Source organism: Gouania willdenowi, chromosome 2 (assembly GCF_900634775.1).
Source record: "Gouania willdenowi chromosome 2, fGouWil2.1, whole genome shotgun sequence".
Classification (NCBI taxonomy): Eukaryota; Metazoa; Chordata; class Actinopteri; order Blenniiformes; family Gobiesocidae; genus Gouania; species Gouania willdenowi.
In genome coordinates this window covers 6,292,982-6,312,525 of record NC_041045.1, presented here as the reverse complement: position 1 = coordinate 6,312,525, position 19,544 = coordinate 6,292,982, and the positions used below count along the sequence as shown (strand labels likewise).

General features: G+C 36.7%; 1 long non-coding RNA gene across 1 annotated transcript in view; it reads right to left on the bottom strand.

Moving 5' to 3' along the window:
* Positions 1-3,595: 3,595 nt before the first annotated feature.
* Positions 3,596-19,544, bottom strand: part of LOC114479161 (uncharacterized) — a 66,332-nt gene continuing 50,383 nt past the window's right edge. The window contains exons 3-4 of the long non-coding RNA XR_003675960.1: positions 3,760-3,825; positions 3,596-3,668 (exon numbers count right to left, since the gene is read on the bottom strand). This is a non-coding gene — a long non-coding RNA (uncharacterized LOC114479161). The remainder of the gene's footprint in view (positions 3,669-3,759; positions 3,826-19,544) is intronic.

The following is a 19,544-nucleotide window of genomic DNA, read 5'->3' as shown; positions in this document are numbered from 1 at the left end:
CATAAAATTTAATGAAAAAATTTCAAACACCTCATAAAGGAGGTAAGGCTATAGTAAGTCATAAAATTTAGTGAAAAAATTTCAAAAACCTCATAAAGGAGGCAAAGCTACAGTAAGGCATAACATTTTTGTGAATTTTTTTCAAACACCTCATAAAGGAGGTAAAGCTATAGTAAGGCATGAAATTTAGTAAAAAAAATTCAAAAACCTCATAAAGGAGGTAAGGCTCTAGTATGGCATAAAATTTAGTGAAAAAATTTCAAAAACCTCATAAAGGAGGTAAGGCTCTAGTAAGGCATAAAATTTAGTTAAAAAAATTTCAAACACCTCATAAAAGAGGTAAGGCTACAGTAAGGCATGAATTTTGGCCAAAAACATTTCAAACACCTCATATTGGAGGAAAGGCTATAGTAAGGCATAAAATTTAATGAAAAAATTTCAAAACACCTCATAAAGGAGGTAAGGCTATAGTAAGGCATAAATTTTGGGCAAAAAATTTCTAACACCTCATAACAGAGGTAAGGCTAGTCAGGCATAAATTTTGGCCAAATTTTTTTTAAACACCTCATAACAGAGGTAAGGCTATAGTAAGGCATAAAATTTAGTTAAAAAAATTTCAAACACCTCATAAAGGAGGTAAGGCTATAGTAAGGCATGACATTTAGTAAAAAAAATTTCAAACACCTCATAAAGGAGGTAAGGCTATAGTAAGTCTTACTAAGGCATAAAATTTAAAGAAAAAATTTCAAACACCTCATATTAGAGGTAAGGCTATAGTAAGGCAAAAAATTTTGGCCAAAAAATTTCAAACACCTCATATCAGAGGTAAGGCTAGTCAGGCATAAGTTTTGGCCAAAAAAATTTCAAACTCCTCATAACAGAGGTAAGGCTATAGTAAGGCATAAATTTTGGCCAAAAAATTTCAAACACCTCATATCAAACAAAAGGCTATAGTAAGGCATAAATTTTGGCCAAAAAATTTCAAACATCTCATAATGAAGGTAAGGCTATAGTAAGGCATAAAATTTAATGAAAAAATTTCAAACACCTCATATCGAAGGTAAGGCTATAGTAAGGCATAAAATTTAGTTAAAAAAATTTCAAACACCTCATAAAGGAGGTAAGGAACAAAATTTTGTGAAAAAATTTCAAAACACCTCATAAAGGAGGTAAGGCTATAGTAAGGCATAAATTTTGGGCAAAAAATTTCTAACACCTCATAACAGAGGTAAGGCTAGTCAGGCATAAATTTTGACCAAAATTTTTTTAAACACCTCATAACAGAGGTAAGGCTATAGTAAGGCATAAAATTTAGTTAAAAAAATTTCAAACACCTCATAAAGGAGGTAAGGCTATAGTAAGTCTTACTAAGGCATAAAATTTAAAGAAAAAATTTCAAACACCTCATATTAGAGGTAAGGCTATAGTAAGTCACAAAATTTTGTGAAAAAATTTCAAACACCTCATAAAAGAGGTAAAGATAAAGTAAGGCATAAAATTTAATGAAAAAAAATTCAAACACCTCATAAAAGAGGTAAGGCTATAGTAAGGCATAAAATTTAGTTACAAAAATTTCAAACACCTCATAACAGAGGTAAGGCTACAGTAAGGCATACATTTTGGCCAAAAAATTTCAAACACCTCATATTGAAGGTAAGGCTATAGTAAGGCTTAAAATCGAGCAAAAAAATTTCAAACACCTCATAATAGAGGTAAGGATATGGTAAGGCTTAAAATCGAGCAAAAAAATTTCAAACACCTCATAACAGAAGTAAGGCTATAGTAAGGCATACATTTTGGCCAAAAAATTTCAAACACCTCATATCAGAGGTAAGGCTGTAAGGCATAAATTTTGGACAAAAAAATTTCAAAAACCTCCTAATAGAGGTAAGGATATGGTAAGGCTTAAAATCGAGCAAAAAAATTTCAAACACCTCATATCGAAGGTAAGGCTATATAGTAAGGCATAATTTTTGGCCAAAAAATTTCAAACACCTCATATCAGAGGTAAGGCTACAGTCAGCCATAAATTTTGGCCAAAAAAATTAAAACACCTCATAATAGAGGTAAGGATATAGTAAGGCATACATTTTGGCCAAAAAATTTCAAACACCTCATATCAGAGGTAAGGCTATAGTCAGGCTTAAAATCGAGCAAAAAAATTTCAAACACCTCATAACAGCGGTAAGGCTATGGTAAGGCATAAAATCGAGTACATTTTGGCCAAAAAAATTTAAACACCTCATAACATATAGTAAGGCGGAGGTAAGGCTATAGTAAGGCATGAAAACAGGTGAAAAAATTTCAAACACCTCATAACAGAGGTAAGGCTACAATAAGGCAAAAAAAGGTTGAAAAATTTTCAAACACATAACGGAGGTAAGGCTATATAGTAAGGCATGAAAACAGGTGAAAAAAATTTCAAACACCTCATGCATAACGATGGTAAGGCTATAGTAAGGCAAAAAAAAAAAAAGGGCTGAAAATTTTTCAAACACCTCATAATGGACGTAAGGCTATAGTAAGGCATAAAATAAAGCGAAAAAAATTCAAACACCTCATAACAGAGGTAAGGCTATAGTAAGGCATAAAAACGGGCGAAAAAATTTCAAACACCTCATAACAGAGGTAAGGCTACAGTAAGGCATATATTTTGGCCAAAAAATTTCAAACACCTCATATCAGAGGTGAGGCTATCAAAAGGCAAAAATAAGGGTGAAACAAATTAAAACACCTCATAACGGAGGTAAGGCTATAATAAGTCATAAAAACAGGCGAAAAAATTTCAAACACCTCAAAACAAAGGTATGGCTTTAGTAAGGCATAAAAAAGGGCAAAATTTCAAACACCTCATAACGGAGATAAGGCTATAGTAAGGAAAGTAAAAGGTCAAAATGGGCTAAAAAAATTCAGACACCTTTATATTGGAGGTAAGGCAATAGCAAGGCAAAAAAAAAAAAGGGTTAAACGAGTGAAACATTTTCAAACACTTCATAACGAAGGTAAGGCTATATAGTAAGGCATAAAGAAAGGGCAAAACAGGCAAAAAAAATTCAAACACCTCACAACTGAGGTAAGGTTATAATAAAGCAGGTAGTTAAAGTCTGCAGTAAAGAGTCTTCAACCAAGGGAGTCACCATTTTGTTGGGATACGATTGTGTCACAACTCCTATCAATGTTATAAGTAATTGATGACAGTGTGTTTTCCTTTTTCTGGTTGTTCTACAATGATTTACACAATAACTCAACTAAAAAAGATCCTTTGAATAAAGCTTGCAATGAAAAATGACCTTTAATCTTTTTCTGCCTTATAATGCATGTGGATACATTTATTGCACTTCTTTACCTATAATTTACATGTATCTCCATTAGCTTAGCGATAATGAATTCAACAGTTACGTCAGACTAAACAGTGTGTGATTGTATGAAAGGAAAGACTAAAGTTAGTTATTAGTACAATAAATGTAACCACACTCACTATAAGGCAGACAAATGTTAAGGATTTACCTTTCTTTTCACAATAAAAGCCATAAACTAGAACTTTGCTGTGAAAGTCAACAGGAAGTTGTGGTATCAACCCAACAAGTGCTACTTACTCCGAGGATCAGGAACAAATGGTGAGCGTTTGCAGCGGTGGACTCACTGACGTGGATGTGACTCTTCAGGAGCTGCAACAAAACACACAGAGTCACATTAGAACCTCAGTCAGTGTTAACACACTTCACTAAAAATCAGTGATGGTAAATAAAAACAACTTACACTGGGATGGAATGGAGCTGCAGACAGATCCACATCATGGAGACAGAGTTTCGAGTTTTGAGAGTCCTACAAGACAGAGAGCAGACGTTACTTTAAAGGATGTTTCACACTGATTTATGACTTCAATTCTTACAAAAGTCAGCAAATAACCTGAGTACAAACACACAATGAAAGACTGTGTTCCAAATCACATACTAATGTACTATACACTCACTAGCTGGGTTTCCATTACAGATTTTTGCAAATGTTTTTAGAAAACAAGAAGAGATGCTTTTATTTTTAAAAGGGAATGTTTGACTTTTAGCTAAAGCCAAAGGACAACAACTAAGTTGATTAAAGTGTTACATTGATTTGTACAACACACACACACACACACACACACATATATATATATATATATATATATGAATACACACGCCTCACTCTAATCTCCTCCTTGCATCATCAAACGCACACACATATATTTGAATTAGAGCCTGTGGGGTCTCGACAGGAGGAAATATGATTAGAGCTCATGTTAGACTGTGTGCACGAGCACAGAGGTTGAAAAAGATCTCTTCCTACCAAGGATTAAGGGTTAGGACGTAGAGTTCTCCTTATCGTTTCATTTTCAAATGGACCGGACGGCAACATCAAAGATCTGCCTCTGTGTGTAATAAGATTAGTGGTATTAAAGCGATCGGGGGAGATGAAGGGCAGAAGAGGCACTAATAAAACAACGACGTACCACGAGAGAGAAAGAGGAGGCCTGCCTGGGGGGGGTGGGGGGGGGCGTTGGCGAGATAGAGTGACCCCAGCGAAAACAGATTAGTGGACCGTGAAGAGGATTAGCAGCAATGATAGTCCCTGTGAGAGAGTGGGGCAGTAACAGCCCAGGCAAACACTAAATGAACACGTGAAATGCCTCAGAGGAGCTGTGACCTGTGTAAACACACCCTATCACAATAAAAGTCCACCTTGATAAATGTGCTGCATTATTGCATGTTAAAACACAGTGTTTATATCACTATTAAACCATATATTTCAGTCATAATCCCATGACAAAATTATTTATACCTAATTCTAAGCTGTATTTTTATTTTGGTAACACTGTAATGTTGCTTCTCTACAGGTTTGTGCAGCCAGAGGAAGAAAAGGCACATCATTGTCACGTGTTAATAAAAAAGTTTAAATGTTGGTTGAATGAAATAAACTTGCTATTAATCCACTTATTTATGACTGACCGGTTTCATTATTTTAAAATATATGGCTTTGCTCATTTCCTACTAAAACGTCTTGCAGATACACAGAGAGGAAGCAGCTTTTTTACTTCACTTACCATCAACTAAAACATGTCCTAAATAGTTTTTGAGCTCCTTAATCTGAACATTGACAATACCCCTGCCTTCCTGTAGAGAAAAATAAACAAAACTTCTTAAAAAGGACAGAAATTAGAAATTGTTACATTTAGATATTTTCCTATGGTTTGATTTACTCCTTCATGCATCAACAAAGAAGATCAGGAGAATACGCCGTATATGTTGAACAGACACCATCTCCACTCCCAATGCATCATCAAGAGGGGACGCACAAAAGTGGAAAAACCTTTGCTGCAAAACTGTCACTAAGTCTAAACATTCAGTAAATATAAATTCAAAATGTTACTTTCATCTACAAAGATGCACAGTACTAAACACACTGTTTCTGCTCATTGAAATTCTTATTTTGCTCTCCATAAAGAACACCAATAAGATTCAAACATGGAAAGACAGAGAAAATAAATATTAGGTAGGTCTACATCTATATACTATATAGCTATACAAGTCCACTGTTAAATAATGTATACAAAAGTCCTAATGTGTTGAGTTTAGGGCTGGGTGATATAGACCAAAACTCATATCTCAATATTTTTCACTCAATAAAGTCTTACAAGTAAGACAATTCAGGGTTAAATTCGCTGATGCTTAGTGCAACTTTTGCCTTTTTGGCCTATAAGGGACAGCATGTGTGAGTGAGTTCTGTAGTGTAGCTTGTTTAGGGGAAGGTCTGAGTTAGGACACACTCAGAAATCCATCTAACTGTGCTTTTCATGCTGTTGGGAGGAGCAACGACTCCTAAAACAAGTATTTTACAACAAATTGAGATATAAAATACAAATTTATTGTTTTTTTAAAGTTTTTGTAATTTACTGTATGGCCAAATATATTCCCCAGGCCTAGTTGAGTTTTAGAAATAGTTTTTTTCATTAAGATTACAGCTTGAAGACAAATACAAACGTCCTTATTAATCCCAAAAAAACTAACATTAGCTAAAGAACCGAAAACATCTTAAACACTTTCTGTTTTTTTCTTTAAATCCAATTAAAGTAATATGTCCTCCACCAGCAACATCTACCCTTTAGTTCAGTTAAAAGAGCTTAAAAATGAACTAAACCACAAAATTCTGACCAACGTGCATCTAGGCTGGAAATTCAAAAACATTTATTGATTATGGGCGGAGCTCCTAGAGCAGTTAAGACACACCCAGTCTATACTATAAAATCTACAAACAATCTAACCTATGCTAACTAGCCACTAAATACTCACTGAATACTCTGTATTCACAAATCTCTCAATACAGAGTCGACAGGTGCTAGTTTTTATAAAAGGGGCGGAGCCAACAGTAGTGGTTTGTGACGTAAGAAGCCACCAAAACGTCAGCCAATAGCAAAATTCTATTATAATAGCTGTGTTTAAACTCTTATTTTTGTATTACTTTATTTAAAATATCAATAATCAAGTCAGAACAATACTTTATACTCTAAAAGATTTATTTAGTTTTGAGGTTTAGTTACTGTTTAACTTGAGGGATAAACAACTTGTTCAAGTGCGACACAAGAGCCCCAAACTCAGAAAAATCCCTGCAGTAGTGATTTAAAAACAACTCTTCCTGCTGTTCAACACAAATGTTCACGTTTGCTTATTTAGCTCAGGAACCCATGTGCACATGCAGGCACCTCTGAGCCCTGCGCTATTTCACAAACCAGCAAGAAAACAGCTGACTGTCCAAACGTGTGGGCGTCTGTGGCTGGCAGCAGATAATCTGGTTGGATCTGCAGCGCCGCGTGTTTCACTGACACGTCAGAAAAATACTGGGCTGTAAACATTCGCCAGTGAAAGACGGGGGTCATCATAAGAGTATGCAACGTTAGCACATCGACCCCCGAAGTCACACGTAGAGATGAATGAAAACAAAAGTTCATATAGCTGTGTCCGAATCTCCCCTTTGCCAGATTTAGTCAGTTATTGGAATCATTGATCGTTCACATAATTCACACTTTAAAGGTTTGGAAGACATGGCTGCGCTGTTGTTTGATCAAACAGAAAATTAAACAGAATTATAATGAAAGCATGGAGGTGCAGTAGAGCATATCGATTCATGGATTCTTTACAAAATGATACAGAATCAATACATTGAGCCGGATCATCCCCAAAAATCTAGTCACTTGTTCCTAATCCCACTACAAACATTTCCTGAAAATGTTCATTTTGAGACCGTTCACAGATATATATATATATATATATATAAATGTTAAATTTTGGTACATAGTTACATTTAAAAGAGGTCAGATTTTGTATAAAGCATGGAATAAATTATTACCAAACAACATCTAAAAATAGTTCTTGTTTAGAGAGGGAACATGTATTTTAAGAGGGAATTAGAATTTTAAACGGTCTCTGTTTATGGTGTTAAACTATGGAATAAACTAAGTGACGTGCACGACAATAAAACAATTTCAAAGCAACTGTAAAAACCCTTTTCTGATCAGCTGTAGAGAACTGGACATCTAATTTTATACCTCTTTTTAAAGTGATCCTCCACTGTTTTTACAAATGTGGCCTAAAACCTTTGAAATGTCCTATGCCTAACAAAACGCATTGTTTTGCATCATATGTGTAAAATCTTTCGAGTCTGCGCCGCCATGTTGAAATGACATCGCTACTTTCAATACATAAATAAATAGTTTGTGTTTAAGGGCTCATTTATATTAAAGTGAAATGTATCATCAATGATTGTATGGTTTTGTGAATTAGGTACATTTTTATAGATTATGAAATTTTACGATGGGGGACTGAACTTGATAAACTTTGCTTCTTTCACAGTGCACTTCAACAAATTGTATTTTTTAACTTTTCTCGATTACATACATTTTGTGCTTGTTTGAGACAAATAAAAATCAAATCAAAATAAAGCTGGAGGAGGTAAAAATCTGTATACACGAGCAGAAGTGAAAGAAAAGAATTACAAGTACTCACGATACTGTAATTGAGTTACTTTAATGGGTACTTGTATTTTTTTGTAATTTTACATGTACTTAAGTACGATTTAAAAGACGTAAAGTAATTAATTACACGGTACTTTCTCAATTTAGTTATACTTTTTTTTTTACTTTGAAATAAAATAATTGGTGTTATGTTATTTGAAAAATAACTGTACATTTTCACAAACCTTTTATTTTAAACAGATGCCTTTGTCTCTTCCTTTTATAGTTTATACACAAGATGTTTACTGTATGCAAGAGAATCGTGGTAAGATTTATTGTATAAGACTCCTTCACCCATTTATGCTTGAATTATGTCAACAAATACATCTAAAATTCACTCCCTGGCATTCCTAAAAAGGTCAATTCAGGCGATGATGGAGACACACATGAATCAATATCTAAATTAACTGATCTTTCTGGCCCCTGCCATCCCCCCTCCCCCCACCCCCCCTCCACTCTGACATTTCTCCCTTCCTGCTGAGGGGAAGACGGGGGTCCTCCCTCTCTCTCGTCCACAGTGAAGGCTCTTTCTGCACTTGTTGGTGGGGGGCGTCGGCTCTGGGAAGAATGAGGACTTCCTGTGGAGGGCCTTTAGTGGAGGCTGAAGAGTTCCTCTCTCTCTTCCTTCCTCACACTGGCCTTAGATTGTGGAGCTTGAAGCCGGCGCTGCTTTCAAAGACCCCAAAGAGCAGCCGCTCCTCCACCCCCCACCACTCTAACCTTTTCTTATTCCCTTTTTTTTTGTTCTGCTTCCTCTCGCTGAATCCATCTCCTCCTTGGCACGACGCACTGTTCCTAATGCAGTCGCTGCAATATGATGAGATCTTGTAGATTGTGAGCTGCCATTGATCAAGAAACACTCTGAAAATGGAGACCAGAAAGCTCCTCCTCCATGCTACCAACACACTGACACTTCTTCTTCTTCTACTTCTCATGGAGGCACCAACATACCTTCCTTCTTCACACCAGGCCACACAGGAAGCATCCATGAATCCATCCCTGAAAGAACTTCCTCGCTGCATAAAGCAGAAGCCTAGAAACGGACGCTCCGCTACATTGTGGCCTAAGTGTGATGTTTGTTCCCCAGTAGAAGCTCTCACTCCTGGTGACCACCGTGGCTCTGTGCTCTCCTCTGACCCATTCTGGGTTTTATTTAATTTGTCCCTATAATAGAGCTGGATGAACTCGGGAGTTTGGGGCTGTGCGTGCACAGAACCAGACAAAAGAGGGAGGGGCAGGTGGGCCCGCTCGGCATGAGTGTCAGAAGAGAAACAATAAGTGCCATTATTTTTGATTGGCTTTCCCTTTCTGAACATTACTTCCAAAGTGCGATGCTTCGTAGCGAGAGAAGAGTAACGGCGAACAATAAGACAGGCAGGGTGGGGGTGAGGGGAGTGTATTTTTATATGCAGGCCCTGAATAACCCTGTAGCACGGTGACAGGCCCAGGGGTTAGGCTCATAAAGGATGCATTTGGAGGCCTTTAGTTCCCATTGTGGCGGTTATGTCAACAGAGAGGCCGCTGGGAGATGACTGGTATGTAGGATGGAAAAAAAAACGCCTTTATCCCCTCTTTACACTCAAAGAGAGATCGAGCAAGCAGTGGAGAGAGAGAGGTTATCCAGCCCCCACCACCTCTCATTACCTCCTACAGCACCAATTTCAAGCAATACTTGTCTATTGGTGAGTTTTTTAGTAACATTTCGGAAAGCAATCATCACAATAGATTCTACATTAGTTCATTCTGCCCAACAGCAGTGTCCTTTTAAAGGCAACTAGATGAGACGCAAAATAATGGTGTAAATAAACCGACAAAGCTATAAAAACAAGTCAGAACAGTCAAACATAATCAGCCGGAGAAAGAAGTAAGAACGCAGCCCACGCATTTATATTAAACCAATAAAAACAAGACTAAAATGCTTAATATAAGCAATCCATTCCACACTTAAGTCCACTCCAGCACTTCTTTCCAGCAGCTGACATACCTAATGACTAAGGGTGTAAAAAGAAATCGATTTGGCAATATATCGCGAGATTCCACCGCGCAATTATCAAATTTTGTGTATCGTGTACTTGAATTACAGTCAGTTACCATTTACTTGTTCTCACAAGTTTAAAAAATGGAATACATTTCATTTCATATCATTTTGTACTTGTAAAGGCAAATTTTGTAATTATTGATATTGCAATATATACATATCAGGATATATCGATATGTGACATGCAAATCGTATCATATTGTCAGATTAATGGTAATGCTCACCTCTACTAAATACTGACAGTAGAAAAATAACATGATTTTTTTTATTCTATTCCTTAGTTTAAGTTAAAAACATATTTTTTTGTTATTATTGGATTTACTGAGGTTATTTTTCAGGGTCTTTAAATGTATTTTATTCAAATGTAGAATCTTCTGATGTTTAAGGTTAAAATGAATGTAACCTCATTTGTAAATATTAAAATGTTTGTTCTCTGCTTATAATAATATCAATTTGATTAAACCTTTTCTAACATTCAACACTGCAAATATAAGTCATACAAGTATGAATGATTAATGCTGATATCGTATCAAATCGGTATCGGTATCAGCTAATACTCAAAGCAAACATCGGTATTGCATTGGAAGTGAAAAAGTTGGATTGCATTTAACTCATAAGCACAGTTTGCGGGGGAAGCAAAAGTTTTCGTTACAGTTTTCCCAAATTCAATCAAAAAAATACAAAAAAAATACAATTCTTAATATAATGTAAGTGCCAGAAAACAGTGACTGTACAATATATATATATATAAATTAATTTGTTGTTCATTTAAAAATACAGGTTATTTTTTCCATAATTCTTCACAATGTAAATGGCCTGATTTCATCATGAATTTACTAAATTAAACGACACGTCGACACAAATTTTTGTTGTCAACATTATCAATTATGTTACTAATAATTTTTGCATTATTGTATATGTTACACACATTGTGTTTGCCACAAATCTAGATATGGTTTATATGTTTAATTCTATTTTTTCTTTTGCCCCTCCCCCGGCAAGTATCTCAAACTATGCCTTAACAAATAGTTCAGTAAAGTGAGCTTTTATTTTGAAAGAAATGCTGGAAATCTGCCCATTTGTCTCCTGTGGTTTTGAAATGTGTTAAAGTAAAACATCAGAATATGGATTTAAGTTCTTAAGTTTACTACTAAAGGAAAAACTGAATGAGATGAAGAAGTAAAAACCACAAAAACACCACCAGGTCAAATCCCTCGCTCTCCCTCTTTCTATTGCACACGCACACATTCTGCTGCGCCCACACGCTCATTCATCCCTCTCCACCTGGGAACGAGACACACACGTGTTTCTGTTCCCTAGTGGTAAACACACACACACACACACACACACACTATTGTCCGTGTCTTCTGGCTGCAATGAAGCGACCTGGAGACGTGGGTAAAGCTGAACAAATAGTGGCGCCTGAACATGTACACACACACGCACAAACACACACACACACAACAGTAACACCTAAACAAACAGCAGCTCTCATTACCAAAACACACACAAACATGAGCACTGACAAGAATTCATGTCACCAAATAACACACGGATGCATCCACAGCATGGTTGGGGTGAATTGTAATTGCGTAATCGACAATAAATTATTATTATTTATTATTATTATTATTTATTGTTATGGCCTGAGCACAATGATACGTAGGACCCTATAATAATACACCTCGTATTTATTATTATTCTACTTGAAAAAATTGATATTTTGAGGGAAATGCACATGTGACTTGTCCTAAATAAATTCTGCGTGACTGCACGTTCCCAGAGAGCTTCTATGCAGCAGCAGACTTTTTTTTAGGGCACAGATACGACACTTACAGAAACAACTGCTAACAACAAAATAACTATTACTTCAGTACACTGAGGATTTCCCTGATCTGAGTAAGCACTAGACCGATCTGATCGGCGATATCACAGCAGTCACTGAGTATGACACGGGACTTGCCGATCACTAAAGGCATACAGCTTATAATAGGTCTGCTCCGGTCACACACGCTCTCTCACTCCGCACATGGTCGAGCGACTTGGGCGTTCATTCACAGTTAAAGGGCCACGCACCCACACACACACACACACACACACTCTGACAACAAATGTTATGTTCATGTCCTGCATGAAAATTCTTCAACTATTCCACTACCCCACAGTCATAAGGATATGTTTAGGTGCAAAACATGGTACCATTGGATTTTTTGTGAATCTGTATCAAGTAGTACCAAAGAAATTTGGTCGGTACCTAAAAAAAACAACCTGAATTCAAATGATCGGATCGGTGATTGTTTTTTTAAAACTCACTGATTGGTGAGTAAGTACTGCTATTTCTTTCTACTACACTATCACAAACACACATTCCCAAAGATTACACAATGTAACTTTATTGTCTAATGATTTACATCTGTTTTATACCCACAAAGAAACAAATCAAGCACCTCCAACACCACATGAGGACCCGGGAACAGACCCCATCACCGAGCCAGATGACTAAAACTGCTTAGTTTCTACACTTGCATCCAACAATGCACCGTTAAAGTACTTGTAATTGTAATTGAAAAAACCTGTTGCTGTTGCAATCATAATTAAATTGTAATTAAGCTTAGATAATTGTCTTTGTAATTATAATTGCCATGAAAATTCTATAAAAATTGTCAATTGTAATTTAACGCTACACTGAGGAACAAGTTTAGGGTTAAATTATGTAGTAGTACACATGTGTAGTAAAAAGTTATGTTTCATATCAAGCTTTCCCACATTTTACCAAGTAAAAAAATCTAATCGAGGGGTATAGTGACCAGTGTCGGTGCTAGTTACTGAAAAAAAGTAACTAGTTACCGTTACTAGTTACTTCATTCACAAAGTAACTCAGTTACTATTTTGATTACTTACACCAAAAAGGAATGCGTTACTGGAAAAAGTAACTTTTGAGTTACTAAGAATTAAAGAATGATTTATTTATTTTGGGTCATTTGTGTTAATACAGCTTCATATCAGTGCTGTAATAAGATAATAATCCACTGTTGATCAACTGCTATAAAACAACCATAAATGATGTGCATATAAAGCACAAAACAGCTGCTCCAAAATTAAAACAGTATATTTTCAGCCTTAGCACAGTAATGTAAAGCAAGCTGTGCATATTCCAGGTGCACATTCTGCTGTTGAAAATGCTTATAAAATAATAGTGGAAAAACTAATTCACAGCATTTTTCTCAGCTACACAATCAGGCTAACATATCAGGCTAATGAGCTGCTGTTAGCAGTGACTCCGTAGCAGCGACAGACTGCATATGTACAACAACATACCGTGCAATAGTTTGGCTGACCTGTCCCTGGATAACAGTGACAGTCCTTTAAAATCCAGCCGCAGCTGGAGACAAAAATAATGTGCTTATTTCCACTCTGAGAAGCTCGTCCTGTTCTTGCATTGACTCGCCATGAATGCTGCACGTGATGTAAACAGAAACACGCTGACAATGCTTATTTTTCTTCTGTTTTACTGTGTTTGGCACGGCATCCCGCAAAAAACATGTAGCGCCACTGTAAACAGGAAGTACACTGCAGCTAGCAAAGTAACGGACAAACGCACCATATTGTAACGGTAACGGCGTTATTTCTTTAGAAAAATATTGCGTTACAGTACTAGTTACTGTCAAAAGTGATGTTGGGGCAACACTGATAGTGACACAAAAAAGGCTCAGACGCCCATAGCCAAAAATATTAAAACGTATATTTTCATTGATTAGGAAGCCTAACAAGGTAATCAAGAGATAGGAAATAAATTAGATGATAGATAAGTGTTTTTCATGTATTTTACAGCTGATTTAGGAGCCATTATCATAAGAGATGCTAACAGAAAGCTAACACAAGAGGAAGTTAAACTTTTATTGGGTTATTTATTTCAGGATCAGTAATTGTGATTAATTGTAATTGAACTTTAGTAATTGAGAAGGTGAATGTGATTGACTTTCTGAGGAAAAAAAGCTGGTAACTGTAATTGTAATCTAATTGTAAATGAACATGGGTAATTGAAAATGCAATTGTAACTGAAGAATGTAATTCACCCCAACCCTGATGCACAGTGTTGTGAACTTTCCAACGATATTCATGCACGTTCAGGCGTACGTGAGATGCAGCGATGGATAAGATGTAGTTTGTTTACTAGCAGCAGGACAACATCAACACTTTCCAACTGGCTTCCACTGTTCCACTGACACAGATAAAGCTCCGCCAAGAGCGAGCAAGAGAGAGAGAGAGAGAGAGAGATCAGACTGAAAAGCAGCAGAAAGGAAAAAGCCTGTAATATTCTAACTTTGTGTGTGAGGGGAACTCGTCTTCTGCAGCACACGCTCTTCTTCTGTCCAAATGTTTAGGCATTTCTGTGCACATGCATCTTATTTAACATTAATAAGTACATTTCTACCTATTTCTGCTTTAATAATAAACGTGTCCTTTCTGCTGCCATTGGTGCACAGCGATAAGGCGGTTGTTATCTTGTGTACACCTGTACACACTCCACACACACACACACACAGCTAATGACAAGGCCCCCAGCTGACCTACTGACCCTCATCAGCTTGACAAAAAGGCAGATAGAAGCGTGAAGGTTGCTTCAGGCGACGAGATAACAGCCACGTCGTGACAGGAAGATGAGGTTGGACGCTGACACGGCACAAATTTCACAACGCTTGGGTCACAAACTAAAGCCAGAAACAATCCTCCATCCTTCCATCATCTCGACAATCAGGCTCCACCAATCAGCACGCAGTGTCAGTTCCTCCCAGTCACACCTTCACTCCTCTCACCCTGGGCATGGTTTCTATAGCCTTTGTCTCTCTGTGCTCCACCTCCACCTCACATCATGTCACTATTACTCTTAATTAAAAACACATGATCACATTCAGACGCTGATCTGAGTCGCTTAATTAAATCATTCAGATTGAAGAACAAGTTATTCAAACTAAATATTTATATTTAGAGAACACACAAATAGAGCTTTGTTAATTTAGGGTAGTGTTTTTCAACCTTGGGGTAGGGGTAGGCTGGGGTTTAAATGGGGTCGCCTGAAATGCCTAATAATCAATTTTAAAAAATGCTAATTAGAAATAAAGTTTCTATTTTTGTAATCTTTTTAAGTTTTCAAATTAAAGCAACACATAATCTTAAATAACGGTATTGCATACTTTGTCATATATAAATCTATTTATTAACAATAAAATGACCCAATTTACAGTATAACAAACATGACCAAGAAGTAATTCAAGGTCCAAAAAAGGTTGGGAACCACTGATCCAGAGACTCTGATTTTCCATCTCATTTCCCTGAAACTGTATTATTATAATTTTTTAGTTTTTCTTAACAAAATGAAACAGAAATTGTAATAATTACACGTAATACAGCATCAGAACCATGTTTTTGTATAATTCTACGCATTTACACGCCAACAGATGAGCAAAAATGTCAAATCTTGAAACTGAAACAGCTCTATGACACAGACTAAACCCCTCACCGACATATTATGGGACTATATCACACATTTCTACAATATCTTTGTCTGTAAAAGGTGTAGCAAAAAACAAAACCCATGTGATGTAGTCTTACATAATTTCAGCACGTGCTTTCGCTGCACTTCTGTAGCTTAGAAATATGAAATTAATAACAATAGTGAACTCAATTAACCGTATCAGGCATGTTTGACATGGTTCTGGAGAGTTTAATAGTCAGTGTAATGACGTCTAATTAGGGAAAGCAGATTAAAGAAAGAAAATGAAAATTAGCAAACGCTGAAACGGAATATGGGAAATTTAGAAACTAAAAATTAGGGTTGACTGAATGTGAAGACTTCTTCAAGAAGCTGAGCTCACGTCCACAAAAGGGCATTTCTTAATCCAAGTAAAGACATTTCTTACACATCTTATCTGCACATGCTTTAACTTGTATTTCTAGAAGTTTCTCACTAATCTGCCATCGCTACAACACACACACACACACACACACACACACAACTCCTTCCTTCTTCACTTTTCCACTAGGGCTGGGCGATAAAGACCAAAATCTTTGAATGACGGGAGTCAAATTAGAAAGTAGAAGTAGAATTCTAGTAAATGACAATATGAACCACGCTCAATAATTCTCACTGCAGCCCTCAGGTTTACACACACACACACACACACACACATTAGTTTATGGAGCTGCTCTATTTCATGCACCCTGACCCTGGCTGGTTTCACAAAGTATTTTTTGCCTAAAACAAACCATGAAACATGAGCAAACTGACAAAAGATGGAAGTGTTTTATTTTAAATGGAATACAGACTAAACCATAACTAAGAGAACAGTCAGAGCGCACAGAAAACTTCAGCCAAGCACAAAATCTCCTCTTTTCCAGATATTTGCAGTTCTCTGGATCATTGATCCTGATCATAACACCATACAGTAGGTCCAAATGTATGGGCAACCCCATTATTTTTAAAAGCACCATTAAAAGCACAATCCAGAACTGATGCAGATGAAACTCTGCGGAGTAATTGAGAAACAAACACGACATAACCGAGTCAACAATTACGAATCGAGACGTGAAGTTCTAAAATTTCACTAAAGAGGGATTTTTTTTATTTTTCAAACTGATCCAAGATCAGTGAATTGATCCGGATCTCTTCCAAAATTTAATGGGATCTTCCATGTCCTAAGGTCTATCTTTGGTTAAAATGTCAAAATCTGTGCAGTACTTTTTGACCTAAATATGCTAAAGACAGACAAATAAGCATTGGTGAAAATGAATTAGTAACAAAAACTTAAAACCTTAAAATCTCCAACAATAATAAACCTTTTACACAGTCTTTACTTAGTAAAAAAGACTTTCTCCTCAGGTTTGGATGACTTTTGTATGTTTTTACAATGTTATCCGTCATTAAATATTAAAATAAAATGATGCGTGCGTGTGTGTGTGTGTGCGTTTCGTGCTTTCCTCTCCTAAACCAGGACAAACAGAGCTGGTTTTAAATCGATTTAATCATTGAAGCTTTCATTCCTCCTCCTCCTCCTCACCTCGTCCCCTTTAATATCTCACAGATGGATTCACTTATTGAATAGAAACGTAAATCAATAGGATGTCGATGCCTTTCTGTCAGGCTTCCTCTGTGTCTCTGAATAGGGACACTGATGGTATATTTCAGACACACACACACACACAGGCTGAGAGGATGTGATGGCTATCAGCCGCTGTAGGAAATTAAAGGGACGGTCCGGTGTTAATATGCAGATATGCAGATTGATGATCGAGGCCTCGCTCACTGTCACACACACACACACACACACACATAAACCTCAGAGCAGGTACGGAGTGTGGTGTGTGTGTGTGTGTCAGTGTGCAGCAGCAGATGGGACGAACAGGTTGATTAATCTCTGTGACATGAATACCAAATCAGAGCCTCAAAACTCTGTCTGTCTCTGTGTGTGTGTGTGTGTGTGTAGCGAGCGATGATTGAGGCTGTTGTGACAATGATGATGATGAGGAGGAGGAAGATGGTGGCTGTGTGTGACGTAAAAATGCAGCCTGTATTCTCTTGGATTACGTTGCTCAAAAGCACCTGCACATGGAAACAGCACCGAACATTAGAAAGGAAGTCGTATTTTAGGTTGGTTTTTTTTTTTAAAGTTTTTCTCTAGCTGCTGTAGACGATATTTTTTTTATTAAGATAAAGATGTAAACCTCAAAGATCAATAAATCAAGATCATTTGCTGGGAAAAAAAACATATAAAAGGTTGAGTTTGCCACTTGAAAGTTTGTTTCCATCTCCACTGTAAACACTCGGAAAAGTTCTGTGCATTTTACTTCATTCTTACTGTGATTTTGATATTGAATTTAGGCTGGATTTTGCCACAAAATTCACTGAAAGCAACAGGAATGTGTTTGGAAGTCACTTTGGCAGAGTTATTGGGGGCAAACAAAATAAATCACAGTCAGAATGAAGGGAAAACACGTCTATGCATCAGGACTCCATGTCCCACAATTCAATGGGCAAAACATGTCAATAAACCGAGTCTTTGAAGTGGAGTTGAAAACACATTTTCGAGCAGAAATTTCAACCTTTTACATCTTTTTTTTTCTGCGCAGTAACTTTTGATTTATTGATCTATGAGGCCTACGCTATGTCTTTATCTGATAAAAAGCAATCAGGACCACTGTCACCTCTATTCTGGGATTTTTATCAATATATACAGACTTGGGGAGTAATGATTCTAATAATTATTATTACTATCACCATCATTAGGACCTGGATTATGATTTTTAGCTCTTTGTGTGTTTATTATGTTGCCAAAGTTGCTGTGGATCTAATTTGGTCGATTGTGCCCATAATGCACTACTTGGCACTGTTTTTGTGAGTTTCCCTGGATCTTTGCGTCTGTCCATGTGATTGTAGGCAAAGATAAACAGAAAATTCCTCACATGTTCTCATGTGCATCACAATTCCAGCTCAGCCACACAGAACAAACATCTACATGCTGATGTTCTGATGAATAACCCACAGCTACAGCTAAGACCCACACAGTTCTCCTAAAGTGTTTGGTTTCATCTTAGTCCAAAAACAAAAAACTGAAAAATACACAAAAAGGACTGCAGAAATACACAAAACCTAAAAATCAAATAAAACAACTATAATTATAAACAAAAATAACTTAAAAACATACAAAACAACAACAAAAATACTCAAAACACACAAAACAAAAGCATAATTGTGGCGGGTCTGGGGGCCACATGCAGTACTCAGTCGAATTTTGTGCGACCCATAAAGTAAACACACAAAACAACTCCACGTACATACAATTGACAGAAAAACACACACAAAAAAACAAAAATACACATTTTGACTCTAGAAACTGACAAAAGGACAACAAAAATACTCATAAAGTCTCTAAAAAAACTGCAAAACACACAAAGGAGTACAAAAATACACAAAACCTCAAAAACAAATGAAAGGAAAAGAATAGAAAATACAAAAAACAGTTTCCTCCGTTGACATTACTGATCTAAATGTTACACTTTAACGATGAGACACCTGAGCGCTCAGTCGACAGCGTTTCTGCTAACAAGTGAAGGAAAACGACATCAAGTCTCCAAGCTGTAGCTGCACTCACTGACAGCTTGTGTTTAGCTTTAAGTTTCAATAAAAACACATGAAAACACAGTAAAAATATATTTAGACAGAGACGAGAGGAGTAGCGCTGATGGAAACGCTACAGGATCGTTACAGCCTGACACACTTTTCAGGTCCCTTTCATTCAAACAACTCGCCTCGCAAACTCAGGTGCTCCGAGCTCTTTTGATGACTACTTGATGCTGAATGTGTGTTATTACAGGTATTACATGAAATTGCCCGTGTTAGGTGAAGGGGATTATGGTGCTTTCGGGTCAATACTTCCTCCGAGCCGTTTGGCTGCAGGAGCTGAGAAG